The sequence below is a fragment of the Oncorhynchus mykiss genome, chromosome 9, assembly GCF_013265735.2.
Source record: "Oncorhynchus mykiss isolate Arlee chromosome 9, USDA_OmykA_1.1, whole genome shotgun sequence".
In the NCBI taxonomy this organism is placed as follows: Eukaryota; Metazoa; Chordata; class Actinopteri; order Salmoniformes; family Salmonidae; genus Oncorhynchus; species Oncorhynchus mykiss.
In genome coordinates this window covers 49,349,617-49,367,800 of record NC_048573.1, presented here as the reverse complement: position 1 = coordinate 49,367,800, position 18,184 = coordinate 49,349,617, and the positions used below count along the sequence as shown (strand labels likewise).

General features: G+C 46.1%; 1 protein-coding gene across 1 annotated transcript in view; it reads right to left on the bottom strand.

Moving 5' to 3' along the window:
- The window catches only part of sulf2b (sulfatase 2b), a 180,602-nt gene that overhangs the window by 125,987 nt on the left and 36,431 nt on the right, over window positions 1-18,184 (bottom strand). Inside the window, exon 2 of the mRNA XM_036988225.1 lies at window positions 15,283-15,350. The gene's annotated coding sequence lies outside the window, so the exon portion shown is untranslated. The remainder of the gene's footprint in view (window positions 1-15,282; window positions 15,351-18,184) is intronic.

Genomic DNA, 18,184 nt, shown 5'->3' with positions numbered 1-18,184 from the left:
ACGGGCCTGTTGTGAAATATCTAGTGATAAAGAAAGAAAGCGACTTTGCATGGGTATTAGAGGGGAATGTGTTATTTATTACCCAGCGATGGACGGAAGGCAGTGAGAGAAGAGAAGAGCAGGTAATGAAAAACAGCATTTTCATCTGCTTCACACCCACTTTAAAACATATCAGACAGGTTCCACATTTAATATATATACAGAGAGAGAGAGAGAGAGAACGAGAGCGAGAGCGAGAGCGAGAGAGAGAGAGAGAGAGAGAGAGAGAGAGAGAGAGAGAGAGAGAGAGAGAGACCCAGAGTGAGAGAGAGAGAGAGACAGAGAGAGAAAGAGAAAGACAAACAGAGACAGAGACAGAGAGACAGACAGAATCATCTAGAATGTCATTGTGTGCTGTAGCGATGAGTAAGGGGCCTAGCCCGAACCATGAAAAACAGCCCCAGACCATTGTTCATCCTCCAACAAACGTTACTGTTGGCACTGTGCATTCAGGCAGCGTTTTCCTGACATCCGCCAAACCCAGATTCGTCCATCGGGCTGCCAGATGGTGAAGCGTCATTCATCACTCCAGAGAACGCGTTTCCACTGCTCCAGAGTCCAATGGCGGTGAGCTTTAAATCATTCCAGCCGACGTTTGGAATTGCGCATGGTGATCTTAGGCTTGTGTGTGGCTGCTCTGCCATGGAAACCCATTGATGAAGCTCCCAAAGAACAGTTATTGTGCTGATGTTGCTTCCAGAGGCCGTTTGGAACTCGGTAGTGAGTGTTGCAACCAAGGACAGACTATTTTTACTCACTACACGCTTCAGTACTCGGTGGTACCGTTCCGTGAGCTTGTGTGGCCTACCACTTTGCAGCTGAGCCGTTATTGCTCCGAGACATTTCCACTTCACAATAACAGCACCTATATTTGACAGGGGCAGCGCTAGCAGGGCAGAAATTTTACAAACTGACTTGTTGGAAAGGTGGCATCCTATGACGGTGCCACATTGAAAGTCACTGAGCTCTTCAGTAAGGCCAATCTACTGCCAATGTTTTGTCTATGGAGATTGCATGGCTGTGTGCTCGATGTTATACACCTGTCAGCAGTGGGTGGGGCTGAAATTGCCGAATCCACAAATTTGAAGTGGTGTCCACATACTTTTGTGTATATAGTGTATATCCCCTATTACAATTAAATGGTTATAAATACTTAAATACAAATACTTCTGCAGTGTCCTTCCTGAAGGTGAGTAGCTGCAGATTATATCTGCCAAGGATGGGGCATTGGGATGTTTTTTAATAGGAGGATGTGCAGCTATGTGGCTGTGGGAGGAGAGAAGGACCAGGAGGACCAGTTTCCTGCCAGGCTGAGACAGGGGAGTATGGCACGGCCACAGCCCCAGGGCAGTGAGGGGTACGGTGGGGTGGACAGACCCAGCTGAGGGCCCCTGAGTGTAATCAGCCACAATGGATTCTGGATTTAGAGTCATACACTGCTGTCCTCAATCAAAACCAGGCTTCAGATCCAAGGTAAAAATAGCCACAGGTCAGTGGAAGACAGAGGACGGAGCAGAGACATGGAAAAAGAAAAAGCAGGGGAAAGGAAAAAAAGAGAGGGAAGAGAGATAGAGAGAAACAAGGGCAGGTTTATTATGTTCTGCTGGTACAGTACTGTAGGAGAGTCCTGGGTTTTAGTGAGTGTGCCCGTGGGACTCAAAGGCATGTCTGTCTGTCTGTCTGTCTGTCTGTCTGTCTGTCTGTCTGTCTGTCTGTCTGTCTGTCTGTCTGTCTGTCTGTCTGTCTGTCTGTCTGTCTGTCCGTCCGTCCGTCTGTCCTTCAGGGACAGACTAGAGCAAGGGGCTGGCTGGGGGAAAGACAACACACACAGCATTTAATCAGTCAGCTCTTCCTGCAGGGCCCATTCTATTGAGACTCCAGAGAGAGGAGAGGAGGAGGAACACTGACTGGGAATAATCTTTGCTGTTTAATTACTAAAACAAACTCGGTTTTACCATGCATGGTAGTTAAACACACGTCTGAACAGACAGATGGCTCAATGACAAACATCATTAGTCAGATAATGGGCTGTCCTCTTGTCTTCACCGTTACAGATCACACAGTTTTATTGCAGTTTTGCAGAGTCGGCGCTGCCATCTACTCTACTGCATTTCCTTGTAAGGGTTCTGTGCTAGTGTCAGCGATATACAGAGCTACTCTCACGTCTCATCTCCTTGCCCGCTTGCTCTTTCTCCTCACCTGTCTTTCCACTCCTCTATTCGTTTCTACCTTCCTCTCATGTCCTTCTTTCCTCGTCTACAGGCATGACTCCTGGCGCCTCTGTCGCCCCACTGAAACCTCCCTTCTCTCTCTCTCTCCTCCCCTGAGGCTGCAGGCTACAGATGCCCCCACACCTCCATCACACCCCTCAGCCACAGAGCTAGTATCTCACATCTCTTCTCTGGCCCATTCAGTTGGTGAAAAGGGAGAGGGAACTTTCACTTCTCAGAAGGCACACACACCTCTACTGAGAGAAAGGGGGTAGAGAGAGCATACCTGTTAAATATATAATACATGACTCAGTTGGACCACAATAACACAATGGAAGGATCAAAATGAGACCACAAGTTTACTAACACTGCATGTTCCAACAGCAGGCAGTGTGTGTGTATGTGCGAATGTAAGTGTGTACATGCAGCTCTGTAATTGAGCCACGTGAGATCACAGGGATTGAGGTGACACTCTTTATTGTGCTTTAAGTGGCTCTATATACATCTCCATGTAAAAACTTAAACATTGGTCATTTTATATTGTGGTACGGGATTTTTATTGTGTGTTTTACTGAATTAAAACCCTCCTAGGCAGATAGTGAATATATTACTCATGGTCACTATCTCTCAATGGAAAGTTTGGGCTAGTCTGTAATGTGGGGCGACGCCAAATGGATCTGTGCAGTTCAACAGGTTCAGGGAAATGGAATCCATCAGACCAGCAGCACATCATGATGTCTGGAAACACTGTGATACATTCTGCAGGTGTAAATTAGTATGGACACCACCATGCTTTCCTCACTACCACGTATACGGCAAGTCAAGAGAATATCCTGCCATTGGAGCATAATAACCAGATGACAACAGAGAGAGGGAGGAAACAGACTATTATTCTACTGAGTCGGTCTGTTAGAGCTGTGGTGGCAGCCCTTTAATTAACTGTATGGAAGCAGCAACACGAAAAAGCAAGGAGAGGAAGAGAGGTCTTTAATGTTTCAGCCCGCTGTCTCGCACATGACGAGCTACAGCTATGGCGACACCTCACAGCACTCTCCATCTGGGAATAATGCATCACCACTCCGCTCCGGAGGCGAGGCGCCGGCTGCGGAAACGTCGCAGACTCTTGGGACAAATGGGAAACTGTGGAGTGTAATTGGATTGTAAGTGAGCGAGCAACTCCAATATCTATCTGCCAATTATCAGCGTCTTTTTCAGAGGCGACAGCCACATTTTTGGGGGACAGATTAAAAAGACTAGATCAGGAGAGTCTTATTCTCCAGGCCTATTCTTATGTGCCTTCCCAAAGTGAAGGGTTCCACTGACTGAATAAACCTCAGTTCATTTTTTATCACTAAAAAGCAGAGCAATTTTGGCTTTAATAGGATGTTTGTGATTGACAGGGGTTGAGGAGATAGGGAGACGTGAGTAGAGAACAGGAAAGGTTGAGAAACTTAGCAGGCTAAAAGTCACAGACTTAGTATATTGATGCAGGCTTGAGGAACCAATGCCAGTAATCACTGATGGTGTTTGTTCATGGCCAGCACTTGACTATATTATTTATGTCAGCATACACATTTGGAAAATGGTGTTTTGGGGCATGTATTTTAGTAAACAAAGTGTAAAAGGTTTTGCTAATAAATCCTTAGATTAGAGTCTTTTCTCAGCCCACAACTGTCTTCCAATACCCCCATAACTCTACTCGAAATTTTACAGAGTAGCGGACAGCCATAAAACACTGTATTTCACTCTACCACCCCTCCCCAACCCCCTATCCTCTTGTCCCATGTCAGATGCACAGTGCACTACGCTATCAGGTGTCTCAATGCTATCTGCTATCCTAATAACTGGAGCTAATGGACAGCCTCATTAAGATACACTTAAATGAACTACCTTCTATTGCATACGTTATCCACTCTCACTGTAGTGTCTTGATCCATCTGTGTCTCTCTCACTCCATCTCCATCTCTCTCGCAATTCCATTTCCCTCCTCCTGTCCTATCTCAGTAACGGTCAACTGTAACCTAAACAACCTGTCAACACACTCACTTTAGCATGCACCCATTGTCTCCATTCAGATGGGTGCGTTATGAAGCTCACAGAGGAGGTGGGGATGGGAGGCGTAAGGGTGATGAGTTGGGTAGGGGGAACGGAGGGGGTAGTTGGCTACAGTCGAGTCTGTCGTGCAACATCTCTCACTCGCGCTCCATTCTATAGCTTCCAGTTCAGTTGAGGAAGCACTAGAGAGATTCAACCACTATCCAGCAGCTTCACAGAATGAACTGTACCACAGTACAGGTAGTCTACCTCATCATCAGGTGGTTCAGCAGCTCCATACGCTCTTCTTGTTTCTCTCTAGCCTATATTTCCCCTATAAGTGCTTTAAGTGACTCTTAAGGATACGCCCCTTTTTTTCAATTTTCGCCTAAAATGACATACCCAAATCTAACTGCCTGTAGCTCAGGCCCTGAAACAGGGATATGCATATTCTTGGTACCGTTTGAAAGGAAACATTTTGAACTGTGGAAATGTGAAAGGAATGTAGGAGACTATAACAGAATAGATGTGGTAAAAGATAATACAAAGAAAAAAACAACCATTCTTTTGTATTTTTTTGTACCATCATCTTTGAAATGCAAGAGAAAGGCCATAATGGGTTTATGGCAGTGAGAGGTGTGTCTGCGTCTGCCGGGGGCATTGTGCTGTGCTGCACCTACAGAACCAGCTGCTACCCTTCAGAGCTGCAGAGAAACCACCTTCTCTCAGAGACTCAGACAGAGCACAACACACTACACTGGACCAACTACGAATCGCTCCACTGAGGATTCAGCAAAGGATGATTCTGACTGGAAACGTATACATAACACAAAACTAATAAACAAGACACTTTAAAAGGTGTCCACACAAATGTGGTGAAAAAAATACTGTAGTACAATGTAAGCAACAGAGTACCTTACACCCAGTCAAGTGTGTTAGCTACAGGCATGGTGTGTCCCACGCATATTCCTGTAAATATACTTTGAGAGGAGATGAGAGGAGCTTCAGACGGTGCAGTTAAAGGATGCCCACCATTCCTGACCCATGTGGGAGTGGTAGGTAGCAGGTAGCAGCCATCCATACCTGTTGCCTCCACACAGACACATTCCAGGCATGCAGAGGGTTATATCTGTAGGTGTGTTTCTGTAGCTACGGTATATATTTGTGGGGAAATATATGTCCTGTGTAGGAGTGGTATCAGCCACCTGTACCTGGGGTTATTGCAGACATATCTTTATGTGTTTCTGTAGCTCTATTTGTGTGGGAATACAAGTGTGTTGTGCATGTTAACAGCAGTGGGGATCCTTCCATGTCACTGTGGACAACGGACTCAGTGACAATATGACAGGGGGGTTAAGAGAATAATGGAAGACTACGATGTGTGTGTGTGTGTGTGTCGCACATGCCTACGCACATGCAGGTGTACGTGCGTGCGTAAATGTCTGAGCAGCATGATTGTATGAGGGAATGTGTGTCCGTGTTGCTGGTGTGTGAGGTGTCAGCAGCGTTGCCGTGGGGATGGTCTCCGGGGTGATGGATGAGGTCCTGTCTCTACGGCAGCCCCAGCGCTGTGCCACTACCATGACAAATGAAGCCACGGCTAATAAATCTGTACAGGTCCCTATAGTAACACAAACATCATGGCAGGAGGGGTCAGCCCTCCCCCACCGGCTCATTGAAATACACACAGCATAGCAGGACAGGGACACTCAAAATCTTTCTCCTCCCCTGGTAGTTGCACCAGCCCCATGTAATCAACCCTCTCCCCCCTCTCCCCTGTACTGCATCACTGCACCCCCTTTTCAGGCTGAGGCAGCAGTCCAGAGGACAGGGGAACATGGGTTGTCCTAGTTTGTCTGCCATATGCTGGGTGGACAGAGAGAGAACGCATCATAAATACACAAACCCACAGGTCAGTAGTTCATGGGCTATTGTTGAAGATCCATTGCCATTTATATTCTCAAACTGTAATAATATGATCCAGGTCCACTAAAAACGAGCCCTGGATCAATACATGTCTAAACATAACTGTATGGACACAGACTGAAACACACACACGACACATCTCGGTTATTGTTATAGGGGCAAACTTAGAAGACATGCCTCAGGGAGGGAGTTTCATTTATTTACTCATTTCCTCTACATTTACCAACCAAATAAATTAATGTTGGACTAGTGAGCAGTGAACAGGGAAATGTGAGACTCTGAGAGAACATTACATTATTTCTGAAGGAGCCTCAATGAGAAAAAAAAGAACCCGTTCAGACCCCATCTTCTACCACATAAAGACAATCTTATCCGACCCCTTCTTCTACCACATACAGACAACCTTATAAGACCCCATCTTCTACCACATAAAGACAATCTTATCCGACCCCTTCTTCTACCACATACAGACAACCTTATCAGACTCCATCTTCTACCACATAAAGACAACCTTATCAGACCCCATCTTCTACCACATAAAGACAACCTTATCAGACCCCATCTTCTACCACAGAAAGACAACCTTATCAGACCCCATCTTCTACCACATAAAGACAATCTTATCCGAACACATCTTCTACCACATAAAGACAACCTTGTCAGACCACATCTTCTACCACATAAAGACAACCTTATCAGACCCCATCTTCTACCACATAAAGACAATCTTATCCGAACACATCTTCTACCACATAAAGACAACCTTATCAGACCCCATCTTCTACCACATAAAGACAACCTTGTCAGACCCCATCTTCTACAACATAAAGACAACCTTGTCAGAACCCATCCTCTAGTTACAACATAAGATGACCCTGTCAGACCCCATCCTCTACCACATAAAGACAACCTTGTCAGACCCCATCCTCTAGTTATCACAGAAAGACAACCCTGTCAGACCCCATCTTCTACCACATAAAGACAACCCTATCAGACTCCTTTGTCTACCATATAAAGACAACTCTGTCAGACCCCATCCTTAGTTACAACATAAGACGACCACATCAGACCCCATTGTCTACCACATAAATACAACTCTGTCAGACCCCATCCTCTAGACACCACATAAAGACAACTCTGTCAGACCCCATCCTTAGTTACAACATAAGACAACCCTATAAGACCCCATCAACTAGTTATCACATAAAGATAACCCTATCAGACCCCATCAACTAGTTACCACATAAAGACAACCCTGTCAGACCCCATCAACTAGTTACCACATAAAGACAACCCTGTCAGACCCCATCAACTAGTTACCACATAAAGACAACCCTGTCAGACCCCATCAACTAGTTACCACATAAAGACAACCCTGTCAGACCCCATCAACTAGTTACCACATAAAGACAACCCTGTCAGACCCCATCAACTAGTTACCACATAAAGACAACCCTGTCAGACCCCATCAACTAGTTACCACATAAAGACAACCCTGTCAGACCCCATCAACTAGTTACCACATAAAGACAACCCTGTCAGACCCCATCAACTAGTTACCACATAAAGACAACCCTGTCAGACCCCATCAACTAGTTACCACATAAAGATTACCCTGTCAGACACCCATCCACTAGTTACCACATAAAGAGAACCCTATCTGACCCCATCCACTAGTTACCACATAAAGAGAACCCTGTCAGACCCCATCCACTAGTTATCACATAAAGATAACCCTGTCAGACCCCATCGACTAGTTACCACATAAAGATAACCCTGTCAGACCCCATCAACTAGTTATCACATAAAGACAACCCTGTCTGATCCCTTCCACTAGTTATCACATAAAGATAACCCTGTCAGACCCCATCCACTAGTTACCACATAAAGACAACCCTGTCAGACCCCATCAACTAGTTACCACATAAAGACAACCCTGTCAGACCCCATCAACTAGTTACCACATAAAGATAACCCTGTCAGACCCCATCCACTAGTTATCACATAAAGATAACCCTGTCAGACCCCATCCACTAGTTACCACATAAAGACAACCCTGTCAGACCCCATCCACTAGTTATCACATAAAGATAACCCTGTCAGACCCCATCCACTAGTTATCACATAAAGATAACCCTGTCAGACCCCATCAACTAGTTATCACATAAATATAACCCTGTCAGACCCAATCAACTAGTTACCACATAAAGACAACCCTGTCAGACCCCATCCACTAGTTATCACATAAAGACAACCCTGTCAGACCCCATCCTTAGTTATCACATAAAGATAACCCTGTCAGACCCCATCAACTAGTTACCACATAAAGACAACCCTGTCAGACCCCATCCACTATTTATCACATAAAGAGAACCCTGTCAGACCCCATCCTTAGTTATCACATAAAGACAACCCTGTCAGACCCCATCCTTAGTTATCACATAAAGATAACCCTGTCAGACCCCATCCACTAGTTATCACATAAAGATAAACCTGTCAGACCCCATCAACTAGTTACCACATAAAGACAACCCTGTCAGACCCCATCAACTAGTTACCACATAAAGACAACCCTATCAGACCCCATCCTCTACCACATAAAGACAACCTTGTCAGACCCCATCCTCTAGTTATCACAGAAAGACAACCCTGTCAGACCCCATCTTCTACCACATAAAGACAACCCTATCAGACTCCTTTGTCTACCATATAAAGACAACTCTGTCAGACCCCATCCTTAGTTACAACATAAGACGACCACATCAGACCCCATTGTCTACCACATAAATACAACTCTGTCAGACCCCATCCTCTAGACACCACATAAAGACAACTCTGTCAGACCCCATCCTTAGTTACAACATAAGACAACCCTATAAGACCCCATCAACTAGTTATCACATAAAGATAACCCTATCAGACCCCATCAACTAGTTACCACATAAAGACAACCCTGTCAGACCCCATCAACTAGTTACCACATAAAGACAACCCTGTCAGACCCCATCAACTAGTTACCACATAAAGACAACCCTGTCAGACCCCATCAACTAGTTACCACATAAAGACAACCCTGTCAGACCCCATCAACTAGTTACCACATAAAGACAACCCTGTCAGACCCCATCAACTAGTTACCACATAAAGACAACCCTGTCAGACCCCATCAACTAGTTACCACATAAAGACAACCCTGTCAGACCCCATCAACTAGTTACCACATAAAGACAACCCTGTCAGACCCCATCAACTAGTTACCACATAAAGACAACCCTGTCAGACCCCATCAACTAGTTACCACATAAAGATTACCCTGTCAGACACCCATCCACTAGTTACCACATAAAGAGAACCCTATCTGACCCCATCCACTAGTTACCACATAAAGAGAACCCTGTCAGACCCCATCCACTAGTTATCACATAAAGATAACCCTGTCAGACCCCATCGACTAGTTACCACATAAAGATAACCCTGTCAGACCCCATCAACTAGTTATCACATAAAGACAACCCTGTCTGATCCCTTCCACTAGTTATCACATAAAGATAACCCTGTCAGACCCCATCCACTAGTTACCACATAAAGACAACCCTGTCAGACCCCATCAACTAGTTACCACATAAAGACAACCCTGTCAGACCCCATCAACTAGTTACCACATAAAGATAACCCTGTCAGACCCCATCCACTAGTTATCACATAAAGATAACCCTGTCAGACCCCATCCACTAGTTACCACATAAAGACAACCCTGTCAGACCCCATCCACTAGTTATCACATAAAGATAACCCTGTCAGACCCCATCCACTAGTTATCACATAAAGATAACCCTGTCAGACCCCATCAACTAGTTATCACATAAATATAACCCTGTCAGACCCAATCAACTAGTTACCACATAAAGACAACCCTGTCAGACCCCATCCACTAGTTATCACATAAAGACAACCCTGTCAGACCCCATCCTTAGTTATCACATAAAGATAACCCTGTCAGACCCCATCAACTAGTTACCACATAAAGACAACCCTGTCAGACCCCATCCACTATTTATCACATAAAGAGAACCCTGTCAGACCCCATCCTTAGTTATCACATAAAGACAACCCTGTCAGACCCCATCCTTAGTTATCACATAAAGATAACCCTGTCAGACCCCATCCACTAGTTATCACATAAAGATAAACCTGTCAGACCCCATCAACTAGTTACCACATAAAGACAACCCTGTCAGACCCCATCAACTAGTTACCACATAAAGACAACCCTATCAGACCCCATCAACTAGTTACAACATAAAGACAACCCTGTCAGACCCCATCAACTAGTTACCACATAAAGACAACCCTGTCTGATCCCTTCCACTAGTTACCACATAAAGATAACCCTGTCAGACCCCATCCACTAGTTACTACATAAAGACAACCCTGTCAGACCCCATCCTGTACTTACCACATAAAGAGAACCCTATCTGACCCCATCCACTATTTACCACATAAAGACAACCCTGTCAGACCCCATCCTCTACTTACCACATAAAGAGAACCCTATCTGACCCCATCCACTATTTACCACATAAAGACAACCCTGTCAGACCCCATCCTCTACTTACCACATAAAGAGAACCCTATCTGACCCCATCCACTAGTTACCACATAAAGACAACCCTGGCAGACCCCATCAACTAGTTATCACATAAAGATAACCCTGTCAGACCCCATCCACTAGTTATCACATAAAGATAACCCTGTCAGACCCCATCAACTAGTTATCACATAAAGATAACCCTGTCAGACCCCATCAACTAGTTACCACATAAAGACAACCCTGTCAGACCCCATCCACTAGTTATCACATAAAGACAACCCTGTCAGACCCCATCCTTAGTTATCACATAAAGATAACCCTGTCAGACCCCCTGTCAAACCCCATCCACTAGTTATCACATAAAGATAACCCTGTCAGACCCCATCCACTAGTTATCACATAAAGATAACCCTGTCAGACCCCATCAACTAGTTATCACATAAAGATAACCCTGTCAGACCCCATCAACTAGTTACCACATAAAGACAACCCTTTCAGACCCCATCCACTAGTTACCACATAAAGACAACCCTGGCAGACCCCAACTCTACAGTTGGCACTATGCATTGGGGCAGGTAGCGTTCTCCTGGCATCCGCCAATCCTAGGTTCGTACGTCGGACTGCCAGTTGTTGAAGCGTGATTCATCACTCCAGAGAATGCGTTTCTACTGTCCAATGGCGGCAAGCTTTACACCACTCCAGCCAACCTGTAGCATTGTGCATGGTGATCTTAGGCTTGCATGCGGCTGCTCGGCCATGGAAACCCATTTCATAAAGCTCCCAAAGAACCGCTATTGCGTTGACGTTGCTTCCAGCAGCAGTTTGGAACTCGGTAGTGTGTGTTGCAACTGAGGACAGATGATTTCTACGCACTACGCCCTTCAGCACTCAACGGTCCCGTTCTGTTTGTGTGGCCTACCAACTCGCGGGTGAACCGTTGTTAGTCCTAGACGTTTACGCTTCACAATAACAGCACTTACAGTTGACAAGGGTAGCTCTAGCAGGGCGGTGGCATCCTATGACGGTGTCAGGTTGAAAGTCACTAATCTCTTCAGTCAAGCCATTCTACTGCCAATGTTAGTCTATGGAGATTGCATGGCTATGGCAATTCTATACACCTGTCAGCAACGAGTGTGGCTGAAATAGCTGAATCCACTTATTTGAAAGCTGTAAATTCATTTATTGCCACCGGGGCCCGCCGGTGTAACTGCTAACCTGCTTTCTGACTGAACACTGTACTGCATGATTGTAGCAGGTTTACTAACGTGTTAGTTTTAGTAGTTCTAGTTGACTATGACGTTATTATATGAAGGTAAGGCTCGGAAAGGTTTTTTCGCCTGGTCACAGAGAGCTGATGTGAGTCCACAGGCGAAGAGAACAGGTGACAGGAGGAGAGCTCGTAGATAGTTGGGAGAAGGAATTACGTGCAGCTGTTGGACTAATGATGACATCCTAGATCAGTTAGATGCAGGCAACAGAGTGCAAGGCGGTATAGAATCTGTCACTATCTGTCACCTTGATTACTCAATTCGCTCTACCTCTGCACCTACGTCGTAAACTTTTGTTCACAGGCTTGGTTGTAGCAACCTCATGATGGGTACAGGGAAAACTCAAGTATCATGTAGTAGCCTAAACCTATTGACGTTACGTTGAGCTGGGTGAATGGAATATGAATGACAGTCAAATACATTTTATTTGTCACATGCGCCAAATACAACCTTAACGGGAAATGCTTATTTACAAGCCCTTAACTAACAATGCAGTTAAGAAATGTAAGAGTTAAGAAAATATTTACTAAATAAAGTAAGTAACAAGTAAGTAACAATAAAATACAATAAATTAACAATATCGAGGTCAATGTTAATAGTCTGGGTAGCCATTTGATTAGCTGTTCTGCAGTCTTATGGCTTAGGTGTAGAAGCTGTTAAGAAGCCTTTTGGTCTCAGACTTGGAGCTCCGGTACCACTTGCAGTGAAGTTGCAGAGAGAACAGTTTATGACTAGGGTGGCTGGAGTCTTTGCCAATTTTTAGGGCCTTCCTCTGACACTGCCTGGTATAGAGGTCCTAGATGGAAGGAAGCTTGGCCCCGGTGATGTACTGAGTCGTACGCACTACCTTCTGTAGAGCCTTGCCATCGGAGGCTGAGCAGTTGCCATACCAGGAAGTGATGCAACGATGGTGCAGCTGTAGATCTTTTTGAGGATCTGAGGACCCATCCCTGCCAAATCTTTTCAGTCTTCTGACGGGTGAATAGACATTGTCATGCCTCTTCACGACTGTCTTTGAGTGTTTGGACCATGATAGCTTGTTGGTGATGTGGACCCCCCGGAACTTGAAGCTCTCAACCTGCTCCACTATCCGGCATGCTGTAATAGATATAAGGCTATGCTCATAAAAAAAAGAATCATCCTCCCTCATCTTAAATGGCAACGGCCGCCACTGGTACTGAGGGAACGATAAAATATTCCATAGTTGTTTTATGTCAATTTGACATCCACGGTAAGTGTCAAAATGAATAATTATGTGTTTCTGCAGCTCCGACACAAAAGTGCTGCACTATTGCTGAGCTAACAAACCCCTACAATATGGAATTGAAAAGATTTATCATGTTACCAGTGGAATGCTGCAATATGATGCAGAGCACTGATACTGTAATTCCCGAGCCTAAAAAAACAATTGCATCTGCCTGAGCAGGTTAGTGAGCGTAGCTCTCACAGAACGGGTGTGACCTGCCTGGAGAGCAACTGCCTACATACCGAACGTCCCTATGGGACAAGCTATGTGGAAATTGTTTCTCTAGTCGACAGAAAGCAAAAACAAACAGAGGGGAAAAGCTAATGATGTATCAGATCTTGGATGGGATGAGACGTTCCATTTGTGTAACCTGCTGAGTGAGCCTGATTTGTGGAGAAACTTTCCAGCTCTCTTATTGGCCAACACTAGGTAACGCAACAGAAGACAAAACAATGGGAGGGATTGTGTGACTTTAATAATCTGGCCATCACTTGTTCTTTCCTGTTTATACATCTCTTTCTCTCTCTTTCTCTGTCTCCCATGAAATCAAATCAAGTTTTATGTGTCACACGCATCGTAAACAACAGGTGTAGACTAACAGTGAAATGCTGACTTATGGGTCCAACAATGCAGAGTTAAAGATAAATAAATACACAGTGAATAACAATAACAAGTTAAAATACCACGGCTATATACAGGGAGTACCAGTACCGGGAAAAACATACACACAAACACACACACACACACACACGTTAGCTTCCCTCTTACTGACGGTACTGAATATTCAAGACCGCAGCTGGAAAGTTTGGCATGTGGGCAGCATTTTTCATTTACGGTTTGATATGAACCTTTATAGACACTGGCCATTTTTGTAGATCAAGCCAATGTCCTTTTGACAAGGCATGCGGTTTTAATCAGAAGATCTGTCTCATAGACCAGATTGGCACTAAGCACTTTGGCCACATGAAAAAAAACCTATTCAACACAGGGGATTAAGCATGCGTCCCTGAGGGGCCCCTGTGTTTAGAATCAGCGTGGCAGATGTGTTGTTGCCTACCCTTACCACCTGGGGGTGGCCCGTCAGTTTTGCGCGCACCCTCAAAACTTGAGTCATCTTCAGCATTGTGATGTGTGACAAAACTGCACATTTTAGAGTGGCCTTTTATTGTCCCCAGCACAAGGTGCACCTGTGTAACGATCATACCGTTGAATCAGCTTCTTGATATGCCACACCTGTCAGGTAGATGGCAAATGAGAGATGCTCACTAACAGGGATGTGAACAAATCTGTGCACAACATTTTTGAGAAATAAGCTTTTTGTGCATATGGAACGTTTCTGGGATCTTTTATTTCAGCTCATGAAACATGGGACCAACACTTCACATGTTGCGTTTATATTTTTGTTCAGTATAGATATTTTGTCCAAATCGTGCACATTGTCTGAGACCATACTCCATCATTAATCAGAAATGTGAGACTGCTGTTCTTACCCCTCAGCGGGTCCAGCTGTGCCACGCAGGGATGTCGTCATGGGAGGGGGCGGAGGGCACACCCACAACACCCTAGATCCCACACCGACCATCAACCCCACGTCCCATTTTCACCCCTTTCATTCTTTACTCCTCCATCGCTCTTCCCCCTTTTCTCTCTCTCTCTGTCACTTCTGACAGGCTCGCCCCAAAGCCAACCCCACCCCCAATGCTGACTCGGAGCACTGCCGTCGTCCGTCCATCCCCCTGACAAATTACTCTATTCTGTGTTGTGTGAGAGCGCAGAGTTGGCGAGGGCTCTCTGCAGCCACCACTGACACTGTCAGAGGGATTCAGCCTAGCTAGCAGGGGTGTTAAGACAGACAGAGACAGAGAGGCAGAGACACCCCCTCCTCTCATCAAGACCCCCCCCTCACAGCAGCAACACCCCCGTCCCTCATTGTCTGTTCCTCGTCAGGACGCTACCCCCGTCACTCACCTGTCAATGGAAGGTTGTCTTCTCTGGGGATGTGGGAGTCTCTTTATGTTTGGAGAAGCGGCTGGGCTCTGTGAAAACAAGCACAAACAGAGCAGGGGTCATCTCACGGTGAAGGCCAACACAAAAGCAGAAGTCAGAACTAAAGCGCCTCTTTCTTTCCATCCTGTATACCCACCCCTCCTTCCCTCCCTTTCTCCTTCCTCGCCCAGGCTGCCAGTGATTTATTTCACCTACAGCTTGAGTCCCCTCTGCTTTGAAACAAGATGGTGAGAGAAAGAGAGAGAGGGAGATGGAGGGAGAGGCGCATTTACAATTTGCAATCAAAAGACTTCAATGTTCGCCTGTCTCTCTCTGCCCGTCCCTCGCCCCCCTCTCCGTCCCTCGCTTTTGCTCTTTTTCGCTTTTTGTCAGACTCCAGGTCTGAGTGGAATACTGATGTCAGGGTTTGAGAGCTGCAATTGAACAAAAAAAAATGACTTTCTGCCCTCTGTTTTTCATGCTGCACTTTGTGCTGCCAATTCCCACTGCTGAAATAAAACTGAGCGGGGGGCTTAGGGGGCGGCGAACACAACCCTGCGACAAATAGCCTACGTTTCTGGACCTTTATAGGGCCTGGCTGCAGAGAGGAGGAGCAGGAGGAGGGGGGGGGGGGGAGCAGGGGGAAGAGGAAGAGAGGCTGGAGAGATGACAAGTTCATTCAGACAACCCGGGAAAAACAGAAACAATTACAGCTCTGAGATGGAGGCTGCAGCGGCTTAGGGAGATCGCAGAGCACAGACTTAATGTCACTTAGCTAGAAAGCTAATGACAGTGTGGGAACAGCTACAGCCCAGGAATAGAGAGAGGAAAGAGACAGAGAGAGAAATGTTTCCATCTCCCATCAGATGGAAATGCCACTCCGTCAATCACCCTGATTAAGTAATACATATTCAACAGCCTTCCAGTCTGCCTGTGAGCTACCTTCCCTGTGACCTACCTTCCCTGTGAGCTGCCTTCCCTGTGACCTGCCTTCCCTGTGAGCTGCCTTCCCTGTGAACTGCCTGCCTGCGAGCTACCTGCCTGCCTGCCCGCCTGTGAGTTGCCTGCCTGCTAGGACACTGGCTGGGTGCATGAGGAGAGGAGGAGAGCAGCGCAGATGGAGGTTCTGCTGGAAAGTGCTCTGATTACTGATCTGATCTAGGTACAGTGTGGCTGCCTGGCCACTGCCATGGGCTGGGAGGGGAGAAACATTGAGCTGACATTGACAGATATACCACTGTGAGATCACTGTGGTTCACAGTCCCTGATCACTGATCAGCCCTGAACAGGCAGCATCAGGGGAGGAAGACAGTCAAACACCCACCGCTGATTCAACCACAGCCCATCAAGCAAAACACAGACACCACCCTGTAGGTGCAACATTAAAAGAGTGCCATCTGTGGGGCGAGACGGTGAGTGTGTGTGTGGCGCACTACACCCCCCCTGTTCTCTCTGTGTGAATACACTTGTTTTCTCTCCTTCTCTCGCCCAGCTCTTCTCTCCCTCTTTCTCGCCATTTCTCTATCCTCAATGGCCTGAGATGGCTTTGTTTCTTCCCACAGCTTTTCCCCCTCCTTCTGTGACAGCAGTCAGCACTCAACACCTTAACCACAGAGCTACAGTACAGTGGTACCCTCATCCTGCCTGCCAGGGGAGAGAGAAAGGGATGTGGGGGGGTGGGAGGGAAAACGACACGCTACAAGACAAGTTACATGGCAGGAACACAACACACAGCAGAGTTCTCCAATAATGGACTGACACTGGTGCTTTCTCTCCCGTCCCGTAGCCTATACACCCCATTCACAGTTACATGCCCTATTCAATAAAGGAGTGAATTCATCTGTATAGCTCAAGGACACTCCCTTCACACCGCCTGTCCTTGAGAACATCATTTGAGAGGAGAGTGCACACACAAAATCATCCAAAACGCACGCACGCACGCACGCACACACACACACACACACACACACACACACACACACACACACACACACACACACACACACACACACACACACACACACACACACACACACACACACACACACACACACACACACACACACACACACACACACACACACACACACACACACACACACACACACACACACACACACACACACACACACACACACACACACACACACACACACACCACCGTGGCGTGTACACATATAGGGGGCTCACAAAACCAGACACAGACTCCGTATACACCACCTTGATAGGGGGGGGGGGGGGGGTACCTCGCCTCGTCGTGTCCCTCCTACCCCCCCCAGACCAATGATGTGGTCCTCAGTGCGGAGTCCGGGGACAGGATGTGTATTGTGTAGTGTAGGGCTGGGAATTGCCAGGGACTTCACAATACAATACTATCATGATACCTTGGTGCCGATACGATATGTATTGCGATTCTATACTGTAATTCAATTGCGATTTGATGTTCCAAACAGATTGCTCACCAAATGTCTGCATCAGAGGGACTAGAGAGAGAAAAGGACTTTTGATCAGTCATGCAAATGAAAGTGCTTCCCACTTAACTTCTTGGTGACAAGGGGCAGTATTTTCACGTCCGGATGAAATGCATGCCCAAATTCACCTGCCTGCTACTCATCCCCAGAAGATAAGATATGCATATTATGAGTAGATTTGGATAGAAAACACTCTGAAGTTTCTAAAACTTTTTGAATCATGTCTGTGAGTATAACAGAACTTATTTAGCAGGCGAAACCCCGACGACAAACCATTACGATTTTTTGAGGCTTTTCAATGGGTTTTCATTGGGAATCTTCTCTGCTCTCTCTCTGCTCACTGAGCAAGAGCAGAGTTCTAGGCTCCATCCCAAATAGCACCCTTTTCCTTATACAGTGCACTACTGTTGACC